General features: G+C 48.1%; 1 protein-coding gene across 5 annotated transcripts in view; it reads right to left on the bottom strand.

The window, feature by feature from the left end:
• Positions 1-5,405, bottom strand: part of MAPK4 (mitogen-activated protein kinase 4) — a 165,719-nt gene extending 160,314 nt beyond the window's left edge. For 4 of the 5 annotated variants that reach the window (XM_043444362.1, XM_043444363.1, XM_043444364.1 and 1 more), the window contains exon 1: positions 5,157-5,403. The gene's annotated coding sequence lies outside the window, so the exon portion shown is untranslated. Of the gene's footprint in view, positions 1-5,156 lie in introns of all 5 variants that reach the window. The other variant, XM_043444365.1, reaches the window with a different exon arrangement.
• Between the last annotated feature and the right edge of the window lie 7,685 nt (positions 5,406-13,090).

Here is a 13,090-nt window from a genome sequence, read left to right as displayed (position 1 = left end):
AGAGGCAGCTTCACCTGAAGCAAATAGAACTGACACCTCAGAGCCCCACCCAGGGCCAGTGAAGGGCCCGAGCACACACTCACGTGGTCACTGTCTTTCGTAAACAGGACTCCTCAGTTTATATCAGCATCCTATCCCACCAGAACTGGATCCTCGCCCACCGCTTCCCACCTCCACTACCACCCACCAGCCACTGTCCGAGCAGTGGGCTGGGATGACCCTGTGGGCAATCGTAGTTGCCAACGGTGGTTCTCCTACCTGCATTTCTGCTATATAAATCAAACACATGCTAGGGGAAGAAGCTGAGAGGTGTTTAGTGGGTTTGTTTTTTTTTTTGGGGGGGGGGGGTAGTTGTTGCTTTGTCTCAAAAGATTGACTGATGACCAGATTAGGATATGTGACCTGCAAAGGATGTTTATTCTGATTCAGGAAATTATTCACCTGGAAAATGCCACAATGTACACTACACACTTGTGGGCCTCCCAGCTGGTTCTAGTGGTAAAGAACCAGTCTGCTGGTGCAGGAGATGTAAGAGACGCAGGTTCGATTCCTGCATCAGGAAGATCCCCTGGAGGAGGGCATGGCAACAAACCCCAGTATTCTTGCCTGGAGAATCCCCCGGGCAGAGGAGCCTGGTGGGCTACAGTCCACAGGGTCGCAAAGAGTGAGACATGACTGAAGTAACTTAGCACACACACGCATTATATTTACCAAGTCATCTGTCTTGAAAACCAAGTTACAATAAAGGGGGCCTCTCCCCGGAAAGCGGGAATGGTTACACGGCACTGCACAGAGAACCAGTACCCCTCAGAAGAGCTGTTCACAGCAGGGGGTGATTCTGCTCCCCGGGGACACCTGATAATAACTGGGGACACTTGTCATTGTCACACCTTGGGGAGGGGACGCGGGGTGCGACTGGCATCCAGCGGGTAGAGGCCGGGGCTGCTGCTAAACGTGCTACAATGCACAGGGCAGGCCCCACAACAGGCGTTCCAGCTCACGACACCAGGAGTGCCCAGGTGGAGGATCCCAGCCTTAGGATAACGGCACATGTAGGGAAGGAAGGAAGAATCCTCTCTGGAAAAGGATTAACCTTTAAAGAACGGAGCGAGTGAAGGCCGGGTTGACAGCACACACCGGGCTGCTCTCTGACCTCAGCCGCCACGCCGGCCACCAAGCAATGAAGGCTCCAGACTTTTGTGGACTGTGGGACCGCAGGGACCTTTGCCAAGACTGGCTACATGAGGAGGTGGTAGCAGCATCATTTCAGAAGCACCAAGAAAGGCACTTCGCCTCCCCAGTTACCTCCAACACCCACTTGTCTAAGCCTGAAATCTCATGGTGGATAAAGCCTTTTGTTCCATAATGAGGCTTCTAGTGCAAGGACCCCTGGAAGACAGAACAGTGACCTACACTCCTAGTCAAGAGAAAGGGGCTGATGACAGGTTGGCTTTGTCCTAAGTTTTCATACAGTGAAAGGCTCTGAGGAGCTGAAAGTGGTAAAGAGGGAGAAAGGTCAGGCCCTGAGGAAGTAGGAAAAGAGGGAAGGAATGGACAATCCAAGGTTCTGGAATAAAAGTCACCTACCCTGCAGACTACGCCCGAGCCTCCAGGGAGGGAAGGATGCAGAGAAAAGACCAAGTCACATTCTTGGCTTTGAAGAAGATTACAATCAGGTTCAGCTCAGGTGAAAAAAACCCTAGGAATGTTTGAAAGAATGGTAAGGATGCACTGCTCCCTGCAGCTGGAACAGGAGACAAGGGTTCTCACCAGCCACCAGCCATGGGAATTACAGTGAACGCCAGGCCATGCTGGGTGAAGCCCCCACCTGACACCTCGCAAAACACTGGGCACAGAGCTAAATGATCGGGCAGAGCTTCGAAACTCTCCCAGATGAGGAGCTATCAGATTTCTAAAGTGCTCGAAAGATGGTTTGTTTTCCATCACGCTTAGACTAACATCCTTTCCCACAATTTAGAAGGGAGGTCTTTGTTCATCTTCTTTGCCTATCTAAATCACATTCTGTCTTTCAAGGCCAGTTTATATTTTCCCTGTAATTCCTGATTTTGACTTTTTTTTTAATTAGAGGATAACTGCTTTACAATGTTGCGTTGGTTTCTGCCATACAACAATATGAATCAGTCCTGAGTATACATATGTCCCCTCCCTCGTGACCCTCTCTCCCAGCCCCACCCCACCCCCTAGGGAGTCACAGAGCACCGTGGGAGCTCCCAGTGTTCTGCAGCGACTTCCCACTATCTGTTGTACAAAAGTAGTGTATGTGTTTCAGTGCTGCTCTCTCAGTTCACCCCACCCTCTCCTTCCCCCGCTCCCATGTTCACAAGTCTGTGCTCTATGTCTATGTCTCTATTCCTGCCCTGAAAATAGATTGATTTTGACCTTTTTTCCCCTCCCTCCTCATATAAGTACAGGGCCTCCAAGTCATTCATCTATATTTCCTAGGTATATATCATACTATATTTCCTAGGTATCTTTCATAATGGGGCTACTTCCAGAAAAGATCTGAAGGGGGCTTTCAAGTTCATAACAAAAAATTAATAACTTGTAGTTTTAAAAAAAATTTTTTTTCAAGGGCGATTGGAAATGATTTGAGAAGAAAAAGATCATCATACCAAGAAACTAGGGGAAAGCAGTTACCAGGAACTGCTGGAGGCCAAGTTAAAAAGACTTAGGCAACCTGATGTGAAGAACTGACTCATTGGAAAAGACCTTGATACTGGGAAAGATTGAAGGCAGGAGGAGAAGGGGATGACAGAGGATGAGATAGTTGGATGCCATCTCCGACTCAATGGACATGAGTTTGAGAAAGCTGCGGGAGTTGACGGACAGGGAAACCTGGCATGCTGCAGTCCATGGGGTCACGGAGTCGGACACAACTGAGCAACTGAACTGAACTGAAGTTAAAAAGACAACCATACTAGATACAGAGCAATTTCTCACTGTCTGATAAAAGGAAAGTCACAATTCCATGAGCACAGAATTTTGTTTTTGACATTAAATTCTAGGAAGACTTTGCTCCTAGGTTTTCACCTATGCTGCCCAAGCAGCCCATTTATGTGTTTATCACAAGAACTCCTACCAGACTACATCATACCTACTAGTCTACATTTTCCTAACAGCCTATATACCACAACAATGCCAAGAGGCTGAGGACCCATGGTTTTCTTGTCAATCTGGATATTCCAGTGTGTCTCAAGATCCCATCAGAGTAACAGACTCATCTAATCTCTTAGTAGGTAGGGCCCTCAGGCCATTTGATTCTGCCTCTATGTCCCCAGCCACCAGAAAGATAGAATTTTAAAGCCACTCTCAACAGGGTTGTGGTTTGGAGCCAGCGGTTGGGGGGGGGGGGGGTCCATCCTGGCCCTATCTTCATGCTCCACCCCACAAGCTCCCTGGCTTGTCTTTTGTCTTTCTGTCCCCACCATAGACTTCCCCCCCTCTAAGTGTCAATGCTTTGCCTCATTAACCTTTGATTCCCTGCAATAACTACCGCCCGGTGCTTTGCACAAAGGGAACTGCCTCCTCCCTCCTTCTTTTTAAAGTGAGGAAACTGAGTTGGAAAGAGGTCCCAGAGTAGCCTTTTCATTATTCTGCCCTGCTCCCGTCTGATAAACCCCTCAAGCTGGAGTGTACCGGACCAGCTCTTCCTACACCACACAGCAAGCAGTCCGGGAAAGTTAAAGGCAGGTTACCAAAGGAATTGCAGAGTTCGAAGACATATTTTGACTTCCTTGCCTCCACGTGTCCCCCGCCCCCAAAGATACACTGGACAGCCCTTCAGAAACAAAACAAACAGAAACGACCTTGTACGCTGCAGTTGCTCAGTAAATATCTATTAAGATACGGTCAGAGCATCGGTACCGTGAATACAGCAAGTACTCAATAAACTCCACTAAACTGAAAAGTTCATAACACACCTGCTTTGCATACAGTAGGTGCTCCATTAGTATCTCTGAGGATAATAGTAGGGCTGCTGCCTTGCCCACAGTAGGCCCCTATAAACGGCTATTAAATTGAACAGAAGCTGACGCTCGCTCCTCAGAGAACCCGGGCAGAGGTGACATTGATCAAGACCCAGACACAGATCCGTGAATGGCGATGCGCGTCTCGAAGAAGCGTTTCCGAGAGTGCGGGAGTGGCGCGTGACGGCGCGCGGCCGCGGCGGACATCCCACTCTTAGGCTGGCGGCCGATCCACTGCCTGCTCCCGAGCACTGCTGCCGCCTCCAATTGTCACTTTGGGCTTGCACCTGGAGCTTCCGCCAAGGTCCCCCTCCCGGGGGTATCGGCACGCCCCGGCTTCTCCCCGGATTCCGGAGAGTTACCGGCAGAACAAAAGCAAAAAAAAAAAAAAAAGGCAGCCGGGATTCCTTTTCTGACCGAGGGCAGCCCGGGAAGAGGCTGGGGGAGCGGCCCGGGACCACGCTGTGATGTCAAACCTCCTTCTCCACTGGCAGCCGCCCGCCCTCCCGCCGCAGATTAGCGTTTGGGGTTCCCCCAGCCGGGAACTCGGCGGGGCTTCCTCCCTCCCAGGCGTCCGAAGCCCCCGCCCTGGGGCCGCGAAGGGGCAGAGTGGGAGCCTCGGTGGGGTGGGGCGTAGGGGGCGCTATATTAACCCTGAAGAAGACAGGGAGAAGGCTGGAAAGGAGGGTGCGAGAGGACTGGGGCAGACCCCATAACCGAGATCCAAATCTGAACTTGCAGTGCGAACAGCCCCTCGGCGCTCCAGAACACGCCGAGCAGTCCTTGGCGATGGGGGTCCCCTCGCGGCAACCGGTCCCCACGACCTCCTCCCCTACACCCCGCCCCTCCGCCCCAGGGGAGCCCAGCGTCCACTTCCACGTCCAAACCGCCGATCCAGGGTCTACACCCGCGCGCTCAGTCGGCGGAGCAAGGGGTCACAGAGGGCGGCAGCGCCGATCCCACGGGAGACGTCCCACCGCTCGGAAACTCGCGAGTGTGAAACCGGCTAGTGTTTTTGTTCAGGAATTTTTTAAAAGGTGTACTGAGGGCTGCAGAGAGAGCGGGGAAGTGTCATTTCTTCCTTTCTCTCCGGCTCCTCGGGAGCCCGTGGAACTCCGAGAGGAGCAGGCAGCCGGGAGAAGAAAGAAGGCGCAGGGGGGAGCCACTTACCCAAGGCAGAGCCCGAGAGCGCGGCGGCCCGGGAGCGAGCAGCGCCTTTGTCTGCGGCCGCGGCGCCGGCGCGCTCTGCCCCGCCGGTCCCAGCCCCGGCGCGCGGCGAGCTCCCGCGGGCGCCCGGACAGCCCGGCGCGCGGCTCGGCTCCGGCTGCCTCTCTGGCCCCGGCCCGGGTCCTCGCCGCCCCGCTCTCCGCCGCGGCTCCGCCCCGAGCTGGGCCCCGCCCCCGGCCCTCCGGGCCCCCACCTGCTGCGGCGGCGGGCGCGCGGGGGAGCCCGGCCTTGGGCGGCAGGGGGCGGCTGCCTCCCCCGCGCTCCCGGCTCCCTCCTCCCGCAAGCCCGGCGGCCGCTCCGCCGCGCTGTTCCGGGGCGGAGCGCGCGCAGTGTAGACCAGTCTTCTCTGACCCAGCCTTCTCGAAGGCAACCTCACCTGGGGGGCCAGGGACCCGCGTTCTCTGAGTCGAACCCAGGTCCCCGGGGTAGCCTGCCCTTCCTGCCTGGGCGCACGCTCCCCAGAGTCCTCCATCACCTTTGGAGCTCGTCCTCACTCCTGTCCGGGGGAGGGGACCCCCTTGAGCTCTACCCGCGAGGGATGGGCGGCGGGAAGTGGAGTGCTTCTGCGCTCGGCCGAAACCCTGGCCTCTCTGCCAGGTCCGCCCGGCTCTGATGCAGCGACCGGAGGCGGGGGCGCCCGGGAGGAGAAGGGGCCAGCCCGGACTGGGTGGCGCGGGAGAGGGGACCTCGCCGAAGGTTGAGGGGGCGCCGAGCGCACGTGCACTAGTCCAGAGCCTGGCGCCGGGGCTGTGGATCTGTGCTCCTTTGCACGGCAGGGATAAAACTAACAGAAGGGAAGCAACACTTAGGAAGCCAGAGAAAAGGAAAGCAGAAGCCACTAGACCCATAAGCTAGTAATAATTAGTGTTTAGGTGGTGCCTTCGGGTAAATCCAAAGTGGTCCACACTGATTAGGGGCGTCGCTTAATGCGTGCGCCGCAGTGGGGTGATTGAGAAGCCGCTTTTCTAGGCAGAGAAAAATATGATAACCTAAATATTGTATAATGAGGTCACTAGTGGCTTTAGCTGCCCATGAGCCCTCCCTTCTCCTAACTTCCAAAGCAATCAGTGCGAGAACCTCACTTCGACACTCTGGAGGGTCTGCCATGTACTCTGGTTCTGCTTCACGCCCCCCTCAGCCTCCAGGGCCTCGTACAATTCCAGGTGTGTAATAGGCGCTGGATAACTGTTGAAAGAATTAATGTGTGAATCATATAACTGTGCTAATTGTAACATGGGCAAAAACAAAAAACTTAAATTATGAGATCATATTAGAAAAATGCATTAAGTGGTTAGAATAGTGATGTCCATGTGAAGGATAATAAATGGTAGCTGTAATTACTGTGCAGATACAATTGCTATTAATTATCTGAGTGTTGGTGATAGGTTTAAGTGTGTGTGCTTAGTTGTGTCCAACTGCTTAGGACACAAGGGCTTAGGAGCCCTATGGACTGTGGTCCACCAGGCTCCTCTGTCCATGGAATTTTCCAGGCAAGAATACTGGAGTGGGTTGTCATTTCCTTCTCCAGAGGGTCTTCCTGACCCAGGGAGTGAACCTGTGTCTCCTGCGTCTCATTAACAGGCATTAACAGGCAGATTCTTTACCACTGCTGCCACCAATAGGTTTAGGAATAGATTCTAAATTAGAGACAGCAGTGATCGGATCCTCATTAACCTAAAAGAATACACTGGGATAAGGAGAGAGTGTGCAAGAAACAGATGTGTACATCAGTGGTGAGACATTCCAGTGTATCTTCCCGAAAGAGAACATTTTAACATTTTGCTTCTTTAATTTTCATTACAAATAAGTGTTATCAATTCAGTGGGTAGGCATAAATCTGAAATGCTCTGTGTTGATTTATTCATTTTATAACATATTTCCTAGGAAGGAAGAATAAGAGGTTCAAGGATGCTCATTTTATCCAAAAAAGCTGGAAAGGCAAACAAATGCCCCAACTCATCTGACCAGGAAGACCCCAGGAAATCTCAATCTCCCTCCTGGGTGCTTTAGATCAGTGTCTTGGGTCTGTGGAACTGCTGTGGAAGCAGTGTTCTTATCCACGTGAGATAATTTATCTCTTTCATTTGGCAACTGGGAAAATGTAATTTTCTCTGTGTGATGAGCATGAGTGAATGGCTCATGCATAGTGAATGGCCATCCTCCAAATCGGGGGACAAGGGTGTGAAATATGCATTTTAATATCGGAGTCCATTAGTGCACAATGCCAGGGGAATGAATAGGAACTAGGCTCCCTCCATCACATTGATATCACATGCTGTCATCCTCCTGTGGATGCTGCTACCAGGAAACAGGTTGTTCCTTATTTTTACCCTCAAGAGAAGACACCTAAAGAAACAGCTGGCCTAAGTAGGGGTGAAGCAGCAGAAAATAACCACACAGAGAGCTTCCGGGTTGGGAAAGCCACCAGGTTATTTTGGACTTCTTTTTTCCTGGGGGAAAAAATACACCAGCATTTTCCCACTGTCTATGACTGGATATGCAAGTTGTACCTTGGTGGCTAGGCCAGGGTGCTGATGTCTGCCGTGGTCCTGGAGGACACAAACAGGGACTTGCTGCCTTAATCAGGAAAATGCCATGTCCACCATGCTTAGGGTGGATAGATATAATTTTTTTAAGTTATTGTGGCTATAGAATGAATGCTTGTGTCTCCTCAAAATTCATACGTTGAAACCTAATCCCCAGTGTGATGGTATCTGGGGACTTTGAGGGGTGATTAGGTCATGAGGGTGGAACCCTCAACAATGGGATTAGTGCCCTTATAAAAGGGCACAGGTTGAAGACAATGATCTAAGAATCAGGAAGCTGGCTCTCACCAGATGCCAAATCTGCTAGCACATTGATCTTGGACTTCCCAGGCTCCAGACATATGAGAAATAATTATTTGCATCAGCCACTCAGTCTATGGTATTTTTGTTATATCAGTCCAAAGGGACCACAACCGTTGTGCTAGCTAAATCAATCTCTTGTGACACCCATTTTTGACTTGGGCCTAGGTGGAGGAGGGGAGGCAATTTAGATTTACTAAACAATTTTTCCCCACCCCACTCCTTCTATTCCAAGGAGAATTTGGCATCAGGGATGATGACTTTGTGGCCTCTCTCCTTGTGGTATGGACTGGTCATGCTTAAGGAACCGACTGGACTATGACTTCTAGAAGGTGGAGTCCCAGTAGCAGGGACATAAAAGTAAGCCTGTGCTGGGCCAGGTGTCCTCCTCCCTCTTAGGGTGCTCTGTTTGGGGAGAGATCTCACCTATATTCATTCTATCTACCCGTCTGTCTGTCTGTCTGTCTATGTATCTATCTATCTATCCATGTGTCTGTCTAACTCCTCTCTATTCTCATATGTGCAGTTTGTACAGTTAGGAAAGTAAGACAGGCCTAGGGTTGTTCTCACAGTGTGGGACCTAAGGTTGACAAATTGAGGCAACTCACTCTTCACCATCACCCCAGGATGCTCTAGATATGCTCTTTTCTCACCAACAGAAAAATGAGAGACAAGCATACAGTTGGAGGAGAAGAACAATAAGCCCTTTGGTTTGCTTGGTTTTAACTATAGGCCAGTGACTCCAAACCTACATGTTCACTAGAATCACCCAGAAAATCTTTAAATACACTGAGCAAAAGAAGTAATAGGAGACTACAATGACCCACTCACCAGTGTCTGTCCCCATTTGTCCTATTCTGCCTTCTCTCCTTTTATTATAAATAAGCTGTCCCTGCTCTATCTGAAGTCACCTCCCACTTACATGCAAGACCCATCCTCTCACTTAAGGACATGACTTTAGGACATGACTTTAAGGACATGCTCCCCTCTATCTGCAATCATTGGAGAAGGAAATGGTAACCCACTCCATTATTCTTGCCTGGAAAATTCCATGGACAGAGGAGCCTGGTGGATTAGAGTCCATGGGGTCGCAAAGAGTTGGACACAACTCAGAGACTAAGCATACTCTTTGATCATTAGTTTGTCCTCATAAAGAGATCATAAGCAGTGGCTTCCCCATAGGATTTAATGTCTTGAATCTTGAAAATAACAATACAAAACAAAAACTCTTTTGATTCTGTTCCTTTGGCAGCCCTCCCAAATCTCTTCCTTCTTCTATAACAAATCTTGGCAAAACAAAACTTATCTCTGCTTGGTGTCTCTAATTCTTCTCTTCTGTTCTTTCTTTAACCAATTCTAGTTACTACTGTATGGAAACTGCTCTTGTCAAGGTCATCAGTGACCTCCATGATTTTAAATCTAAAGACCAATTCTCAGGCTTTGTCTTACTTGACCCATCCAGCATTTGACATGGTTAATCACTCCTGTCTTGAAATGGCTCCCAGGACACTTCTGGTTTTCATTCAACCAGTAAGGGCCAGTAAGGTCTCTCAAGAAAAAGTAAACACAAACTACTCAAAATAGCACAGCAAACGGCATAAAAAATAGAAAAATACTAAAGCCATTTCCACCAAATTCAGGAACAAGAGAGAGATGTGTGCTATCATCAATGTTGTTAACATTGTTTAAGTGGCTAAAATAAAGCAATAAGATATGAAAATGAAATAGTAAATACAACTTTTCAAAAGAAAGATACAAAACAGTCTTTACTGTAGATGCTGTAACTGTTCAATGAAAAACCTTAGGCCTCTAGCTATTTTTTTATATAAAACTACCAGAGCTAATAAGAGTATGTGGTTCAGTGGTTAGAAATAGTAGAAAAAAAGAAAATAAAATCAAAACCTGGTTATCTGAGAGGAGCAATAAATTGATAATTATTTCAGAAGTCTTGGGGAAAAAAAGAAAAAATAAATATAATGAAAAAAGAAAGGTAAGCATAAATTTAAGAGATATTTTTTTTATTTATTTATTCTTGGCTGCTCTAGGTCATTGTTGCTGCTCACAGGCTTTCTCTAGTTGCAGCAAGTCGGGGCTACTCTCTAGTTGCCCTGGGCAGGCTTACCATTGTGGTGGCTTCTCCTGTTGCAGAGCATGGACTCTAGAGCATAGGCGCAGTAGTTGTGGTGAATGGGTTTAGGTGCCTTGCAGCATGTGGGATCCTCTCAGACCAGGAATGGAATCCATGACTCCTAACCACTAGACCACTAGGGAAGCCTGAGATATTTTTAAGAAATTGAGTGCCGATCTCTAGTAAGACATTTAATTTAAATTAATTGTTTTAACTGTCTTTTTTTTTTTTTTTTATCAGTTACTGTTCTTGCTTTCATGGAGCTCATAGTCTAGTGGGGAGACATGTATTAAATACATGCTTACACAAATAATTGAATTTCCTGGTATGGAAGTTCTAACTGGCAGATCTAGTTTCATTCCATTATGTGTGGGAGGTGGGATCAAGAAAGGATTCATGGGGCAGCAAAAATTGGGTTGTATGTGGAATAAGAAAAGTGGCTTAAGGGGAGGGAACAGTGCAGGGAAGGCCAAGCAAACAGCAAGAGCATTTGAAGTGATCACAGGCTGCCCAGCAGGGTGGGCAGATGGAAGAGCAGTCAGAGAGGGTCAGAGCACAAATCATTAGGGCTCTGTGGCCCGTAGCAAAAATTGTGGCCTTAATCATAAATGTCATGGAAAGCTGGTATTTTAAACTGGGAAGAGTTGTGTCTCTACAGTGTAAATTACCTATCTGTAAGGTCTGCAGCGATTATGACAACACAGCAAGGCGGCACTTCCCACCAATGTCTGGTCCCTAGCATCACTCAACGTCCGCTGGATCACAGAAAAAGCAAGAGAATTCCAAAAAAAATATCTACTTCTACTTCATTTTCTACACTAAAGCCTTTGACGTTAGTTTGTTTCCACAGACAACAAACTGTGGAAAATTCTTCAAGTGATGGGAGTACCAGACCACCTTACCTGCCTCCTGTGAAATCTGTATGCAGGTCAAGAAGCAACAGTTCGAACCGGACATGGAACAACAGACTGGTTCCAAATTGGGAAAGGAGTACATCAAGGCTGTATATTGTCACCCTGCCTATTTAACTTATATGCAGAGTACATCATGTGAAATGCCAGACTGGAAGAAGCACAAGCTGGGATCAAGATTGCTGGGAAAAATATCACTAACCTCAGATAGGCAGATGAAACCACCCTTATGGCAGAAAGTGAAGAAGAACTAAAGAGCCTCTTGATGAAAGTGAAAGAAAAGAGTGAAAGAGCTGGCTTAAAACTCAACATTCAAAAAACGAAGATCATGGCATCCAGTCCCATCACTTCATGGCAAATAGATGGGGAAACAATGGAAACAGTGACAGACTTTATTTTGGGGGGCTCCAAAATCACTGCAGATGGTGACTGCAGCCATGAAATTAAACGACGCTTACTCCTTGGCAGCAAAGTTATGACCAACCTAGATAGCATATTAAAAAGCAAAGACATTATTTTGTCAACAAAGGTCCGTCTCATTAAGACTATGGTTTTTCCGGTGGTCCTGTATGGATGTGAAAGTTGGACTATAAATAAAGCTGAGTGCCGAAGAATTGATGCTTTTAAACTGTGGTGTTGGAGAAGACTCTTGAGAATCCCTTGGACTGCAAGGAGATCCAACCAGTCCATCTTTAAGGAGATCAGTCCTGAGTGTTCATTGAAAGGACTGATGTTGAAGCTGAAACTCCAATACTGTGGCCACCTGATGCAAAGAGCTGACTCATTTGAAAAGACTATGATGCTGGGAAAGATGGAAGGCGGGAGGAGAAGGGGATGACAGAGAACGAGATATTTGGATGGCATCACGGACTCAATGGATATGAGTTTGAGCAAGCTCCAGGAGTTGGTGATGGACAGGGAAGGCTGGCATGCTGCAGTCCATGGGGTCATAAGGAGTCAGAAGCGACTGAGTGACTGAACTGAACTGAGCATCACTCAGTGATACTGGCCACCAATATCCCCTACATGCGCCCTATCTTAGTGGTTTCACAGAAATCCTGCAGTGCCTTCAAGGCAAGTCAGTCCAGGTATGACCTATCAGATGATTTGGGAAAAACTTGATGCTGGCCTGATTCCCACAGGCAGGGCTGAACTCTCAGCCTGCTAACTTCCCAGAAGTTTCTTCACTGGCTTGGACCATCCCAGCATTCTCTTCTTTCAGCCTGCGATAAGACCTCACTGAAATTCTAACTGTGCGTTCCCTGCTCTGTCCTTACTTCACCCAGTCATGTGCTTTTCAAACTACAGGCCATAACCCCAGTAATTATGAGCTGTGAAATCAATTCAGCAGATCTTGCCAGCATTTTTGAAACAATGAAATAGAATAGAAAACTTCAGAGTTCACTGTGATAAGACCATCACTTGATGCTATTTTAATTTCAGATATATATGTTGTATGAGGATGACTATGTGAGTGTGAGCATACACACTCACAGCATTAAATGGTTTTCTTAATTACGGGTCATAATCAAAAAAAGTTTGAGATTCACTACTTTCCTTCCTCCACCTCTGCTCTGTGTAGAAATTTGAACTCACTGAGAGTTGACTCTTTTGCTTCACCTCATTTCATTTCTCCAAGTCATTTTTATTCATCTCCTAACCTGTTAAAACATCCTGTTCTTCTCAAACAACCCACCAGTATTATAATATACTGGCATTTATCTCCTAATCTTGCCCCTTAACTAGAGTTTTATCGTTATCAACAGTGACTCGTGCTTATCAAAGTGACCCATGGTTTGATGAGTAGCTCACACCCATAAGGACAGAAAACTCATCATCGGTGCCTCGTTGGTACCTGATTGAGCTTGCCAGCCCTAGAATGGCCCATGAACTTCAACCTTTGATCCCTGAAGTCTTCATTAGGCATACTCCATTGTGCTAGATTCCTAACAGATATTATGCCAAGCTAGTAAGGTCCTAGCACCCAGGAAT

This window comes from Cervus canadensis, chromosome 23 (genome assembly GCF_019320065.1).
Source record: "Cervus canadensis isolate Bull #8, Minnesota chromosome 23, ASM1932006v1, whole genome shotgun sequence".
NCBI classification, from domain to species: domain Eukaryota; kingdom Metazoa; phylum Chordata; class Mammalia; order Artiodactyla; family Cervidae; genus Cervus; species Cervus canadensis.
The sequence above is the reverse complement of the archived record's forward strand: the minus strand, read 5'-3'. Positions and strand labels throughout refer to the sequence as shown.